Raw genomic sequence first — 13,418 nt, forward strand, 5'->3', positions numbered from 1 at the left:
TCTCAAGCAAGGCCATAATGGATTTTTATCCTCTGAAATAAACCATTGACAGAACCATTGACAGGATCTTGAAAGCTTAGAAAATGCTGATAATCCTTAGCCATGTTAGAGGCAATAGCAGTAGTCAACTCATTTTAATTTGAATACTTATACCTATTTTTTATTAAATGCCAATTGTGTGCACAACATTGTAGTAGTCTCTGTAAATTGCAATATGATGTAATTGAAACTAAGCAAGTAGACCCAGATTCTAGTCCTTGGTCTATCAGAATAAGCAATGTAGACTTAGCACCTCAGTTTCCTTGTCTGTAAATGTAGGCATTGGATAAAATGATCATACATTTAGGTGAATTACATGGAAGGGTCCTTGAGGATTATCTAATGCATCCACCTCCTTTTACGGATAAGGAAACAATCCGAAGAGGTTGATCAATTTAACTAAGGTCTCACATTTAGTAAGTGGTTCAACTGGGATTTAAACCTAGGTCCAAATTCATTGTTTTTTCTGATCTTCTTTTGATCCATTGTACTATGATTCCAATGACTCATTGAAATCTGGTTCTCAAATGTTTAAATCAAGGCACAATCATTATCCCTCCTAGCTTTGTTCTTATGCTGAGTCTAGTCAATGGAATTCAATAAACATCTGAAATGAGGCCAACCGTCCTAGGAAAAACACTCTATGGTCCTCCTCAAGTAAAATCAGGAGTACTAGAATGTGTTGGGATAACTCTTTGGTTGGAATTTAATAATGTTTAATTAAAAACTTTATTCTCTTCTTACATATTTGCAGTGTACCCTAAGCTCCCAATTGCTAAAGGAATTCTAGGGGATTTGGGCCTCTGAAAAGAACCAAGGTTTGTGCCATCACTTAAGCTTTCTGTTTCTGAATTGAGAAGCTATAATCCCTTTTTCCTGGATTATAGTATACTTCTAGAAATCCAAAGTCAAAGCTTTCTCTCAATCAAATTGGCCAGAAAAAGTTAGGGAGACCTCACCATGCTCTCTATAGATCATTGCCTACTCTCAAGTTATCTGGTAAAAAGTGGGAAACATCTCTGGTCCATATTTCTTTTCCTTTTTTCCCTTCATCCTTGGGCAACTGGAAATCTATTTGGGAAAAAACCTGATATGATGCTTTGATGGTGACTTAATTACCTAAGAAATGGTTGGTTTTTAAAAAAATAAGGCCCAATTCTTTCTAAAAAGGAGTTCTTAATCTAAAACTCATGATCTTGTTTTTTTAACAAATATGTTTTGATGATTGTTTTTCAAAAGAATAAAAGCTAGCATTTATATAGCACTTTATGATTATAAGACACTTTACAAATATAATTTTGGTCTTAGGAGAATCCTGAGAAATAGGCACTATTATTATTTCCATTTTACAGAGGAAGAAACTGAAGCAGAGATTGTGACTTGTGACTCCAAAGCTATTAAATATCTGAAAACATGATTTGTACTTGGGTTTTACTGACTCTAGATCCAGGAGTCTATTGAATGTGATCCCTAGCTGATACCTTTGTAATATACATTATTTTATGTTTTTAAAAATATCAATCAATAAATGAATGAATAATCAATAATGAATAACCAATAACTGATATAAATTAATCAATTTATTAAGTACCTTCTATGTACGAGACATTGTAGAAAGCACTAGGGAAATAAAAAAAAGGCTAAACGTAGTTCATGTCCTCAAGAAACTCCCAATTTAATGAAGGAGACAACTTATAAATAAATATATGCAAAGCTAGCTATGTATAGGATAAAAAGGAAATAATTAAAAGAGGGAAAGTAGTGGACTTAAAAGGAGTTGGGGAACACTTCTGAGAAAAGATCCATAATCTTCACAAAGAGGTCCAGGGTACAAACAAGGCTAAGAATTCCTATTCTAAAGGAAAAATTCACATTTTTTTTTAAAAAGATAAGATAATACATTTTCTTCTGCCTTATAAACATATTTTGGAGATCAAGGAAGTTTTTCTAGACTAGTGTTCTTCTGGACCCAGTTTTTCCAGTTGAAATACTTGGAATAATAAACATGAAATCCAGTGACAGCAATTATTGGTCTGAGTGGTTAATCTGTAACCATCAGGAGAGCAGCTAGAGACTGAGTAGAAAATGTTTCTATTTCAGGCTTTTTCAAAGTCTAAGCTGGCAAAGCTGAGTTGGTCAACAAAGGTATGCTTTACACCATCCAAAAGTCTTCTTATCCCCAAATATTTCTCCTAGCAGCCAGGGACAGAGCATGAAATTAGAACTACTTCATTAGGTTAATGCATACTGTTTCCAGAAGGCCTTTGAACATGCAAACTTATTTGAGAAAGGTGACAATAAATATGTCATCTAATATTGACTTTAGCACATTGTTAGAATCAGACTTTCAGGAGTGAAAATTTTGAAATGGTAAGGGAAATTTCCAGAAAAACTAGAGCACAGACTGTAGGAAATGCAGTCCTGAATTAATTATTACCTTGGAAAAAAACCATCTCATTGGTTTTTCTCATTTTCTTCCATTGTAAAATGGTAAGAATTGAATTACTAGGAGTTCTTAACCTGAGTTTATGAACTTTTAAAAATATTTTGAAACTGTATTTTAATGTAGTTGTTTCCCCTTGTAATCTTTCCTATTAAGTTTAGGTATTTTTCAACATTATACTTTTAAAAAATTTTCCAATATTCAAAGATAGTTTTCAACATTCATCCTTTTGTAAACTTTTGAGTATCACATTTTTCTGCTTCCTTCTCTTCCTTCCCCCTTCTCCCCATGGCAGCAAGCAAACTGATATACATGTACAATTGTGTTTAACATTATTTCCATATTAGTCATGTTATCTTCAACATTATTCTGAGAAGAGCATGTAGGCTTTACCAGTTTTGTCAAAGGGATTCTTGACCAAAAAAAACGTCCAGGAACCCCTCAATAAGATGACCTCTAAGATCCTTCCCAGTCATGATATCCTATGATTCTACGGATGGAGAATTTGAGTTGGTAGAGGGGAAAGGCACCATTGGTAACAAAGAGGTAGAAAGAAGAGGTTTGTGTCAGTTGAACAGAGCTAAAAATGGATGTTATTCACAGCTTAGTTTTGAGATAACTTGGCTTCAGTTGAGTTCTAAGAGTTGGGTGACTTCCAAAGCCTTTCCAAGTCAACTCTGTCTTTTCTCCTCAGATTTGATTTTCATGAGCAACCATTTATAAGATAAAGACAACGTTCTTCCAAAGATACTGGCTAAGTTAACAGCCAGATTCTGGTAGGGGTGAATGTGGGAGGGAGTGGGCATCACAGCCCTATTTGAGGAAGAGAATGGGGAACACAGAACTCACTGGGAAAGTGAAAGCTTTACTTAAGGAGAAATGGAGAATTTAATAGACTCACACAGAGGGAGATTTTCAAATGACATAGATTTGGACTTCTTAAGCAAAGGCTGTCTTTCAAGCTTCTGATCTGGACTTCTCCCTTAGAAGTGTGTTGAGTGTTACCAATGAGTTCACCATGGGGAAAAGGAGTCAGAACCAAGTTTCTGTCATGGAAGCTATTTTCAATGATTTATTTAGATAATTGCATTGGAGACTGAGTTATCTGGTACTATATATCAGTTCTCATGCTCCTGTTTCATTTTTCCTGATATCCTATCTCATCTGGGTTCTTCTTTTTTCTATCTTGAGCAGATATGAGGGTTGGCAAGTAAGGTCAGAAGTTGGCTCCTCAACCTCAGAACTGGATTCATTTTGGAAATATGCCTGTCATTTGTTTTGAAAGCATACAAAATTATCTGTTTTCCTTCTCCTCCCTTCCTTCCCTCTTTCCTTCCCTCCCCTCCCTCCCTCCCTCCCTCCCTTCCTTCCTTCCTTCCTTCCTTCCTTCCTTCCTTCCTTCCTTCCTTCCTTCCTTCTTCCTTATTTCCTTTCTTTCCTGTTCAACTTCCCAACTCTTGCTGTTCATGCCTTGGGACATCAGAAAGTGTAACCTGCTAAATAGGAACAGTACTGAAGGCTTCCTGTCTAAGACATACCTCATTTTGTTTTGGTTCCTTTGCTCTGGTAAACCCAAGGGTGAAGTAGGTAGTATTTTCCCTGAATCAGGAAGACCTGAATTCAAATTCTACCTCATACACTTATCAGCTGTGTGATTCTGAGCAAATTACACAACCTGCTTCAGTTTTCTCAGTTGTGAAACTGAAATAATAATAGCACCTACCTCACAGGGCTATTATGTGGATCAAATGAGATAACTTATGTATGATGCACTGCAAACCTTGCTCTAGCACAGTGGATAGAGCATTGACCTTGGAGTCAGGAAGATAGGAGTTCAAATCTGGCCTCAGACATTTGCCACTTAATAGCTGTATGACCTTGGGCAAGTCACTTAAACCTGATTGCCCTGCATCCAGAGCTGTCTCCAGTCATCCTGATTCATATCTGGCCACTGGACCCCAATGACTCTGGAGGAGAAAGTGAGGCTGTGTGACTTAGCATAATACTCCCTCACTCAAATCCAGTTCACATGCTGGTCATGGCATTGCCTCCCTGATGTTATGATCTCTTCAAAAATGAAGGACAAACATTTTAAATGCAAGCCATGATGATAGTGATGATGATGATGATGATGATGATGATGATGATGATGGTGATGACTCTTTTCTTGCTAACAGCTCCTGGATGTTTACTTGTCATTAACCTCTGTTCTTTCTCCATCCCTGGTCTCCTTCTGTATTGCTTGGGATTTGTCTGTTTTCTGAAATTGTTCTCATGTTCTGTGTAGCAGCCTCTACCTTGGCCCTCTGGGTCTTACTCTGTCTCTAATCTACTGCTCTCCACAGTCATGACTACCATTTATCCAGGGCTGAAACCAAGCCTCCCTGAATTCCACTAGAACTTGTGCCCATTACTCTTCTCATATTGTGGCCCCCAGGCAGTACTGACCTTTTTAGATGGTACTAGAAATAGGCTGTGAGTATTCTATTGCTCCCAGAAGACAAGGGTCATGTCATATAGGCTGGGGTCAGTCAGTCAGTCAATGAGCAATTCATAACCCTTCCCTATGAAGATGCCAGTAGGGGCATATCCAACAAACGAGGATAAAAGGATTCATTATTAGGGCATGCCCTTAGTCTCACAAAATTGTCAGTCAGCTGTCAGAGCGTTTCTCTACTAGTGTGATTTATCTTTGGCTTCCATGACCCTTGAGCTTATCTGGAAATTTCCTTGATTCCCCTTTCCTGCTTTTGGCTCCTATTCCTAAGTGTTGAGCCCTAACTACTGTGTTCTGGCTACTGCTCATCCACTTACTTCTGTTCTATCTCCTAGTTTGGTGATGTCTGATAGGAAACAATAACTATGATTTTGACTTCTCCCTTACTTGATTCATTGTGTCCAACCAATCTGTACAACATTGAGTTTCCCAATATCACAGCCCTCTCCTAAAGCAAGCATGACAATAAGAGAATTCTGTCCAGGGTCCTGTCCGTTTTAGGTAACCATGGCAAGTTAAAGCAATAATAGGATTCAAATTCCCTTTCTAACTTGAGCCCTGGTAATTATGAGAAGAAAACTAAAAGCAGAACAGGAAATTGAGAATATAACAGCACTCTGGACATGAATTCAAGATTCAAGAGGACTAGAGTTAAAAGCTGACCTCAGACACTCACTGGTTGATCGCTTTCTGCTTCGGTTTCTTCATCTATAAAATGGGAATAAAGACAACACTGACTTTCTATAGTTGTGAGAATAAAATATTTGTAAAGTACTTTGCAAGTCTCAAAGTGCTATATAAATATCAGTTTCCATTATTTATTTAATTTTCTGTTCATTCATTCATTATTATCTACAACAGTTAGGGAATGGCAATGTGGTTAATTGAATGTTCTGGTTAAGCAATAGCTACTGTAAAAGTTCTTGGGAATATTTATTGTCCTTTCCCTAGAACCAAACAAATAAAATAAGCTTAATTGTAAATTTGTATTGAAAAAAATGAATTCTCATTCCACCCCAGACTCAAACACATCTTTTTTTGGATGCTGCAGAATGCACTTTGAGGTCTCTTGATTACTTTTTATAGATATCAATTATTGTTGCATTGTTTATATAGGGAAATGTTGATTAATAGAGATTTCTAGTTGATAGGCTGTCACATAAGGTGACTTTTACCACAGCAATTAGACCCTCCCTACTTTTTAAAAAGTTTTGATGATGCCTCTTGTTTTATATAAGTTGTTTAAAAATATATTATTTTTTTCTGTCTTTTCCCAAACCACAATGTACCTTCTAATGAACTAGAAAGAAATAACAAACTATACTAGTATCTTCGCCAAGAAAAACCTCAAAAGTAGTGATAATCAGACATGATTGAAATGACTGAAAAACAAAGTGTGTCTTTGCTTATAATGAAGAGAAAAAAAAACTTAAGCAAAACCTATTAACTTACTAACACTATTATTGCCTCTAATGAAAATGAGAAGCACTTTTTTCATCATCCATTGAATCAAGATTGATCATTATGGGTATATAGATTGAACTTTATTTTATTGTTTTTGTTTACTTTGTGTTTATTTCCTCCTGGTTTTGCTTATTTTTCTCTCTGCATCAATTCATATAAATGTTTCCTTGTTTCTGTGAAATTTTCACATTGGTCCTTTCTTATAGCACAGTAATAGTCCTAGCTTAAGACTTATGATACTTTTCCTTTGCATCCACATAATCACAATTTGTTTAGTCATTCTGCAATTGATCTACTTTGTTTTCATTTCTTTACTATCCCCAGGTTTGATAAAGATGGGACCTCCCCCTTCCCCATCTTGAATGTCCTTGAGGTGTATGCCTAACATCTCCCCCATATTCTTTTCCTCATACTTTCTTTTCTACCTGTGGAAATTGCATAGGGTTGGGAGACAGAAGGTCTGGGTTCTAATCAGGGCTCAACCCCTAATAGGCTATGTGGTTTGGTTTGCCTGCTCTCCCTGTGTTTATTCATTGGGCAAATGGTAGGGATGAACATAATGGCTGCCTTTCCTATCTCTTGATGTGATTATGAGGATCAAATAACTTTGAATTATTATATAAAAGTAAAACATTCTTACTCTTCTTCCTAAGTGGGATAATGAACGTAAAACACTTTGCAAAGTTCTATATAAACAAATGTTATTATTATTGTTGTGGTTGTTGTTGTTATCATCATCATCATTAGCTATCCCAACAGCAAAAATGAGCTGGCAAGATGAGAACTATTCTTCAAGCATGGTCTGCAAGACTTAAAATCAAATTCAAAATTTTTATTCCAAGGGAAAAATTTTTGGAGAGCCCTTCCTGAGATGGGAAATGATACCTTGAAAAACTTAGTCTTTTCTGACCTCCAGATCTTTATTTGGGAAGAACAACTCAGTGTTTTTCTCATCTTGAATGCTGTTGAGGGGTGGTAAGCAGAGAGGAAATGGTGTTTGGGGTAAATTCTTAGTCTCTAGAGAACTGGAGGAAGTATGCCAAGGAAATGGAGTCAAACTTCATGTTTTAAAGCCATCTATATTTAAATCCAAGGACAGATGAGACATTTAAATTTTAGTAGCACTCAGTTATAGACTTGTCATCGAAAAATGACCACAATCTTTTTTATCAGATAGGAAGATAGGTATTAAAGACAAAATATGAGTCAGGCCATAGATTTACCAAACCTATAATTTCTGAAGCAACTTCATTAAATCCAAATTTGAAGGTGGGGAGTATGTGTATTGGGGTTGGGGCAGTGAGGATAAGGATTTGGTCATATGTCTTGGATGAGACTTCCCAGGGGTGGCCTGCCAGCCTCTTGTCCATTTTCATATTTATTGTTTTCTCAGTCACTTTATTCATCCATCTGTTCATCTGTGTAAACCTATTTTAAAAATTTTAATTCTTATTTATAGACTGACCTTAATAAACTCTCTTCAAGTACCCCATGTTTGTCACTGTCATGGATGAAAACATTATTAATGACAGGCTGGTTTAACTGGGAAGACGTCTGCCCTTTAAACTCCTTTTCAGCTGACGGGGCTGTTGAAACTCAGCTGGGAAGAGGTGGCTCCGATCAATAAGGTCAGGGTTCAGTCACTGTTCCCATCATTTCTATCCTTCCCCATCACTGCCGCCTAACGATGCCTGCAGGTGGAGCGTTACCTCTCTGCGCATTTATGAATCGTCCATTGCTCCCCAATGCGGTTGAGAAAGAAATCCATAGGCAGCTCCAGATTATTTATTTGGAAATAGAGATGAATGAAGAGTGTGAGGGGGGGAGGGGCATGTTAGCAAAGGAAAAGACATCCTATGAAGGAAAGCATCAGGGTTGAATCAGATAAGGTGGAACTTAAGAGAAGCTAGCATTCAAGACAAAAAAGGACCCTTACAAATTGCTCCAAAGTCCCTAGTTAGAATAGCTAGATTTTCATTATCTTTGAAATTAGGATGTGATAGGATAATGGCCACAGTATATTAGCAGAATGGGAATCTAAAATGTGTTTAAACATGCCTTGAATAAATTGATCAGAAGCGAGGCTCCTATGTAGATTGCTGTTCTAGAAATGAAATGGTCCAGTGATGGTCCAGGCAGTTTTGAATTGTAGTGGGCTGTTTTTCACCAATGGGTAATTCATAATTTAATTAAATACTAAGCCTGAGCTTTGGTGCCTCTATGATTACCTTTATAACCATGATGGTTTGTTAGAGTGAAAAAATATTGGGAGGAATAACACACCAAGAGTCGCTTTCAGTTGTCTTAAAACCCCACATTTCTAGATTAAGTCTGGTGGAGGTTTATAATAGATAATCGCCACCAGATGGCTATAAAATGCTTTATGTGTTCTCTTTGTTGACAGAGGGCTAACCTTGCTTGGAAAAACACATTTTTATTCTTCTGCCTTAAAACCAGTTTGACAAATATTTAGTGAGTCCCTCAACCCCCTCCCCCCCAACATTCTTTTTATTTGAGGGAAGGTCCCTAACCATGTTTGGATGGCCTAGTTTCATCATTAAAGATGTAACAGCGGGGATGGGGACACATCACATTCATAACTTCATCTTCTCCCTTGCATGGTTAGGATATCCTTTGCGCTAGGGCTAAAATAGATAGCCTACATCACATTCTATTTGCATTAAAGGCTATCTCTGAGGGTGAGGCAGTAATTTGGATGGTAGAGCAAACAGTTGAGAGTACATGTGCATGGCATGTAATCTTAATTTCATTCAGGAGCTTAGCTTCTGAACCATTGTTACCTGTAGAAGAGGGCAGTAAAATAAGGATGTACCAGAATGTGTCAAATGTAGGGCCCCCCTAAATTACACTGGGAAGCACAGATTAATACATATAATACATTCCAGTCATGAGTGAAGTACTGATAGCCGAGCAGTGCGCCTTCTGTGATATCACTCATTGGAATGAACTACCGCGAATGGTGACAAGCTGGAAAAATGCCCCCACTTTTCAAACTGTACAAATGGCATTTGGACCCACTAACTCAAAACTGGACACTTCATTTCAAGTTTAAAGCTAGTGGTCCAGTCAAAAACTATTACTCCATCTTCTTTATTTGTGGTCCATGCTTTTGTGCTCTTTAAGAATCAAATAAATACTGGTGTAATGGTTAGCAACTGCCAGTTCAACGAAAAATACGGCTAAATTCACCAATAAGTCTTTTTTCTACACACACAAATTTATGACCTAAGAACTGAACCCATTCCTGCTACGGTGTCTGGATAGTTTTTTAATGTAGAGGGAGACTCACTTTAGTGATAAGAGTTTAAACCTGAACTCCTTTTTCCTTTTTCCTCTCTCATAGATCTAGCTGGTAGAACAGGGGGAGATAAACGATCGATATATGTAAGTGGAGGTGTATTAAGCCCGGCTGCACTCAGCCTGCTGGCAGTCGACTGCGGTTCATTCCCTTCTTGACTCAAAATGTAGTCAGTCTTCTGAATTGTTAATGAGCTGAGGAGACTCCCAATATCACAGCTACTGTTGAATGCTCATTGAGTGCCCACTATGTGCTAGGGACTGAATAATAATAATAATAGCAGTAATATTAATAATGATTATATTGAGGACATTCACTCTCTGATATTCCAATGGATCTGGGAACTTATTGATATGGGCAATTCCTTCATTGGTGTTGATTGAAATATACTTATGCCTACCTATCTTGTATAATTCTTGTCCATATTTTCCTTTAAGTTTTCCAAATTTGCCACCCTCCGAAAGCACTTGGGACTTTCCTTACATTTTCTTGATATCACATGGATGCCAATGGAGCAAACTGGTTGTCTAATGGTTAGCCCACATTCTTACTGGGAGATCTACCACTTTTTCCCCCTGATTATACTCTTCTAGTGACATTATAGGATCATAGAGTTAGAGCTAGAAGGGACATTATCCCAATATTCTTGTTTTAGAGGTAAAGAAACTGAGGCCCAAAGTTATTAAATGATTGTCCAAGATGCCATAGCTATCAGTGATAGAGGTGGGAGTCAAACCCAGTTCATATGAGGTCAAATCCAGTACACCTTCCTTTACGTAGATTATCCCATGCAGTTCCTTGTTTGAAATATGTTGTGCTCTGTTCAAACTCACCCAGCACACTGAGCTATGAGAATAATGCCATTACTAATATGATCACCTATCAAAAACTAGAGAGCTGCAGGGTGGAAGCTAACTATTCCATTCTTTCCATTTTACAAATGAGAAAACTAAGGTTTAGTCAGTAGTAAAATTAGGCCAGATCAGGGTTTTTCTCTTTATGAAGCTTAGCATCTTGACAATTCCATAAAATAGCTAGGGAAGATATTGCTGTGGAACTGAATTATCAACCCCACTCAACAGATAAGTAAAACTAAGGCCAAGAAAGGTTACATGGTTTCCCCCAAGGCCACATAGCTAGCTGATGATATTGTGAAAATCTGACTTCTAATTCAGGAAATTATGTGAATTAGATCAAAGTGTATAAATGGGAGTCCCTCTTCCCTATATCACAATGACATCAATATAGTTGACCATAGATCCCTGATTCCCAAGGAGCCATTAATGGTTCTCAGATTTTTCTGGTCCAAGATCCATCTTCATGGTGCAACTAGTCCACAGGACACCTACCCACTCAATTGTTCTTGTATGTCATGTCAAAACCTACCCAGGTAGCTAGGAGATATCATGGATTCGACATTGGATTTGGAGTCAGGAAGGTCTTATTAGGTTCAAATCTGGCCTCAAACATTGGTCAAGTCACTTTACTTTTCCTTAGTTTCCTTATTTGTAAAATGTGGATGTTAATCTACCTCTAAAGGTTGTTATGTGGATAAAATGGGATGTTTGTATTTGCTTTGCAAACCTTAAAACATTATATAAATTCAGGCTATTTTTATTAATGATAATAAATGGCTAGCATTTGAAAGTGCTATATAAATGCCTGTTATCATTAATATTAGCAGATTATTGTCATAAAAACCCACAACTTTTACAAATCAATAAAAAACTGTGTTGATATTGCAAGCTATGGAAGGGAAAGGCTGTTTGACTCAGAGAAAATCTCTTGTCAGTTAGGCAAGTTCTGATTATAAATCATTTCTTCCTAGCATATATATTATAGGATACAGAGAAAAATGAAGGGCAGTTAATCTAGAACATAAGCTTTTTGCAGATGGCCTTGGAAATCAGACAGAGCAATTCGTTATGTTCAAGGGGTGGGAACAGAGGTTTGCTAATCTGCTAATCTGTTGTTGGTCTCATGGGAAACTGTTTTTCTCTGTGGCTATTCCTATGAGGTCCCTGCAAGGGCTATGGATAGAGGAAAGACTATAATGCAGGGCAGTTAGAGAGAACACTCATTTTACACAGATATGGAAGCTTAAAGATGAAATCACTCCTGTTAAGGAAAGTTACAAGGATCTTTTCTTTCACCATATAATACATATTAATATTATAAATCAGCCTGTAGTATACTAAAGGGAGCCTTGATATAGAAAACAGGACACCCAACCTACACATCTAAGGGATTCTAACTTGAACTTCTACCCATTATTTTCTTCAATCTTTCTATGGTACTAATGCTTTTCTTATTCTATATTGGTATCAATATTCTTTGACATTTATATTCAATATCTTTTTTAGGTTTTTGCAAGGCAAATGGGGTTAAGTGGCTTGCCCAAGGCCACACAGCTAGGTAATTATTAAGTGTCTGAGACCGGTTTTGAACCCAGGTACTCCTGACTCCAAGGCCGGTGCTTTATCCACTACGCCATCTAGCTGCCCCTGAATATCTTTTTTTTTTAATCCTAACAGCTTTGAGAAAATAGCTGGGACAGATGCTAAAAGTAGGACAACAAATGTTTTCCCATTTTACAAACAGGGAAACTATTAAAATCATATATTTATTTATATAGTGATTCTTATGAGCCAGATTAGAAAATCCTTTTCTAATCTTGTGATACCTTCATGAGATATCTTTATGAGAGGAAGGAGGCAAAATAAACTGGGTCCTCTTAGTACCATTTTAGAAATGTCTGACCCATTAGATTGTAAACTTCTCGAGGACAGAGACTCTCTTTTGCCTCTTTTTGTAGAATGTGATTAATAAATTAATTATAATGAATTAATGAATACAGTGTCTTGGCAAAGATAATAAAGTGAGGAACAAGAACTGCCAAAGGTAGACTGGAAGATACCTGAGATTGAAGAATGCCTTTATATTAATCATGCTGTTTCTTTTTAAAGAGTTGGTTATGTTGGGCAGCTAGTGGGGTAGTGGATAAAGAACCGGCCTTGGAGTCAGGAGTACCTGGGTTCATATCTGGTCTCAGACACTTAATAATTACCTAGCTGTGTGGCCTTGGGTAAGCCACTTAACCCCATTACCTAGCAAAAACCTAAAAAAAGAGTTGGTTATAGTTTATTTAGTTAACTTAAAGTTACATCATGAACACAGGAATAATAGTCCAGGTCCAGTGCTCTAACTATTGGGCCATCTAGCTACCACCACATCATACTAGGTTCTAAAAGAAACAAAGCAGAGCATCAGGGACTGCAAACCCATTGGCATTTCCATTTTGCTACCAAATATGAACCAATACCAGGTAATTTGTTTTCTTAAATTATTTCTCTTTAGGTATTATACCTATTATAACTCTACAAACTATAGAATCCTAAGTATTATAAAGGACTTAAAGAGTCAATTCCATCTCTTAGTTACCTTTATGGCCATGCTATTGTTGAAAAAAGAGAAGCTCATGGCTAATTAAAATGCATGGAATTAAAAAAATCTTTAAAAAAAATCTGCTTTGAATTGTATCTTCTTTCTCTGGTCTTCCTTCAATGGAAGATCTAATGAGTGGTGAAAGCTACCAGGCAGGCAACAAACTGGAGATAAGAAATGATAACTGACCGAATGGATAATCACCAACTTCT

Source organism: Macrotis lagotis, chromosome 4, assembly GCF_037893015.1.
Source record: "Macrotis lagotis isolate mMagLag1 chromosome 4, bilby.v1.9.chrom.fasta, whole genome shotgun sequence".
Lineage (NCBI taxonomy): Eukaryota > Metazoa > Chordata > Mammalia > Peramelemorphia > Peramelidae > Macrotis > Macrotis lagotis.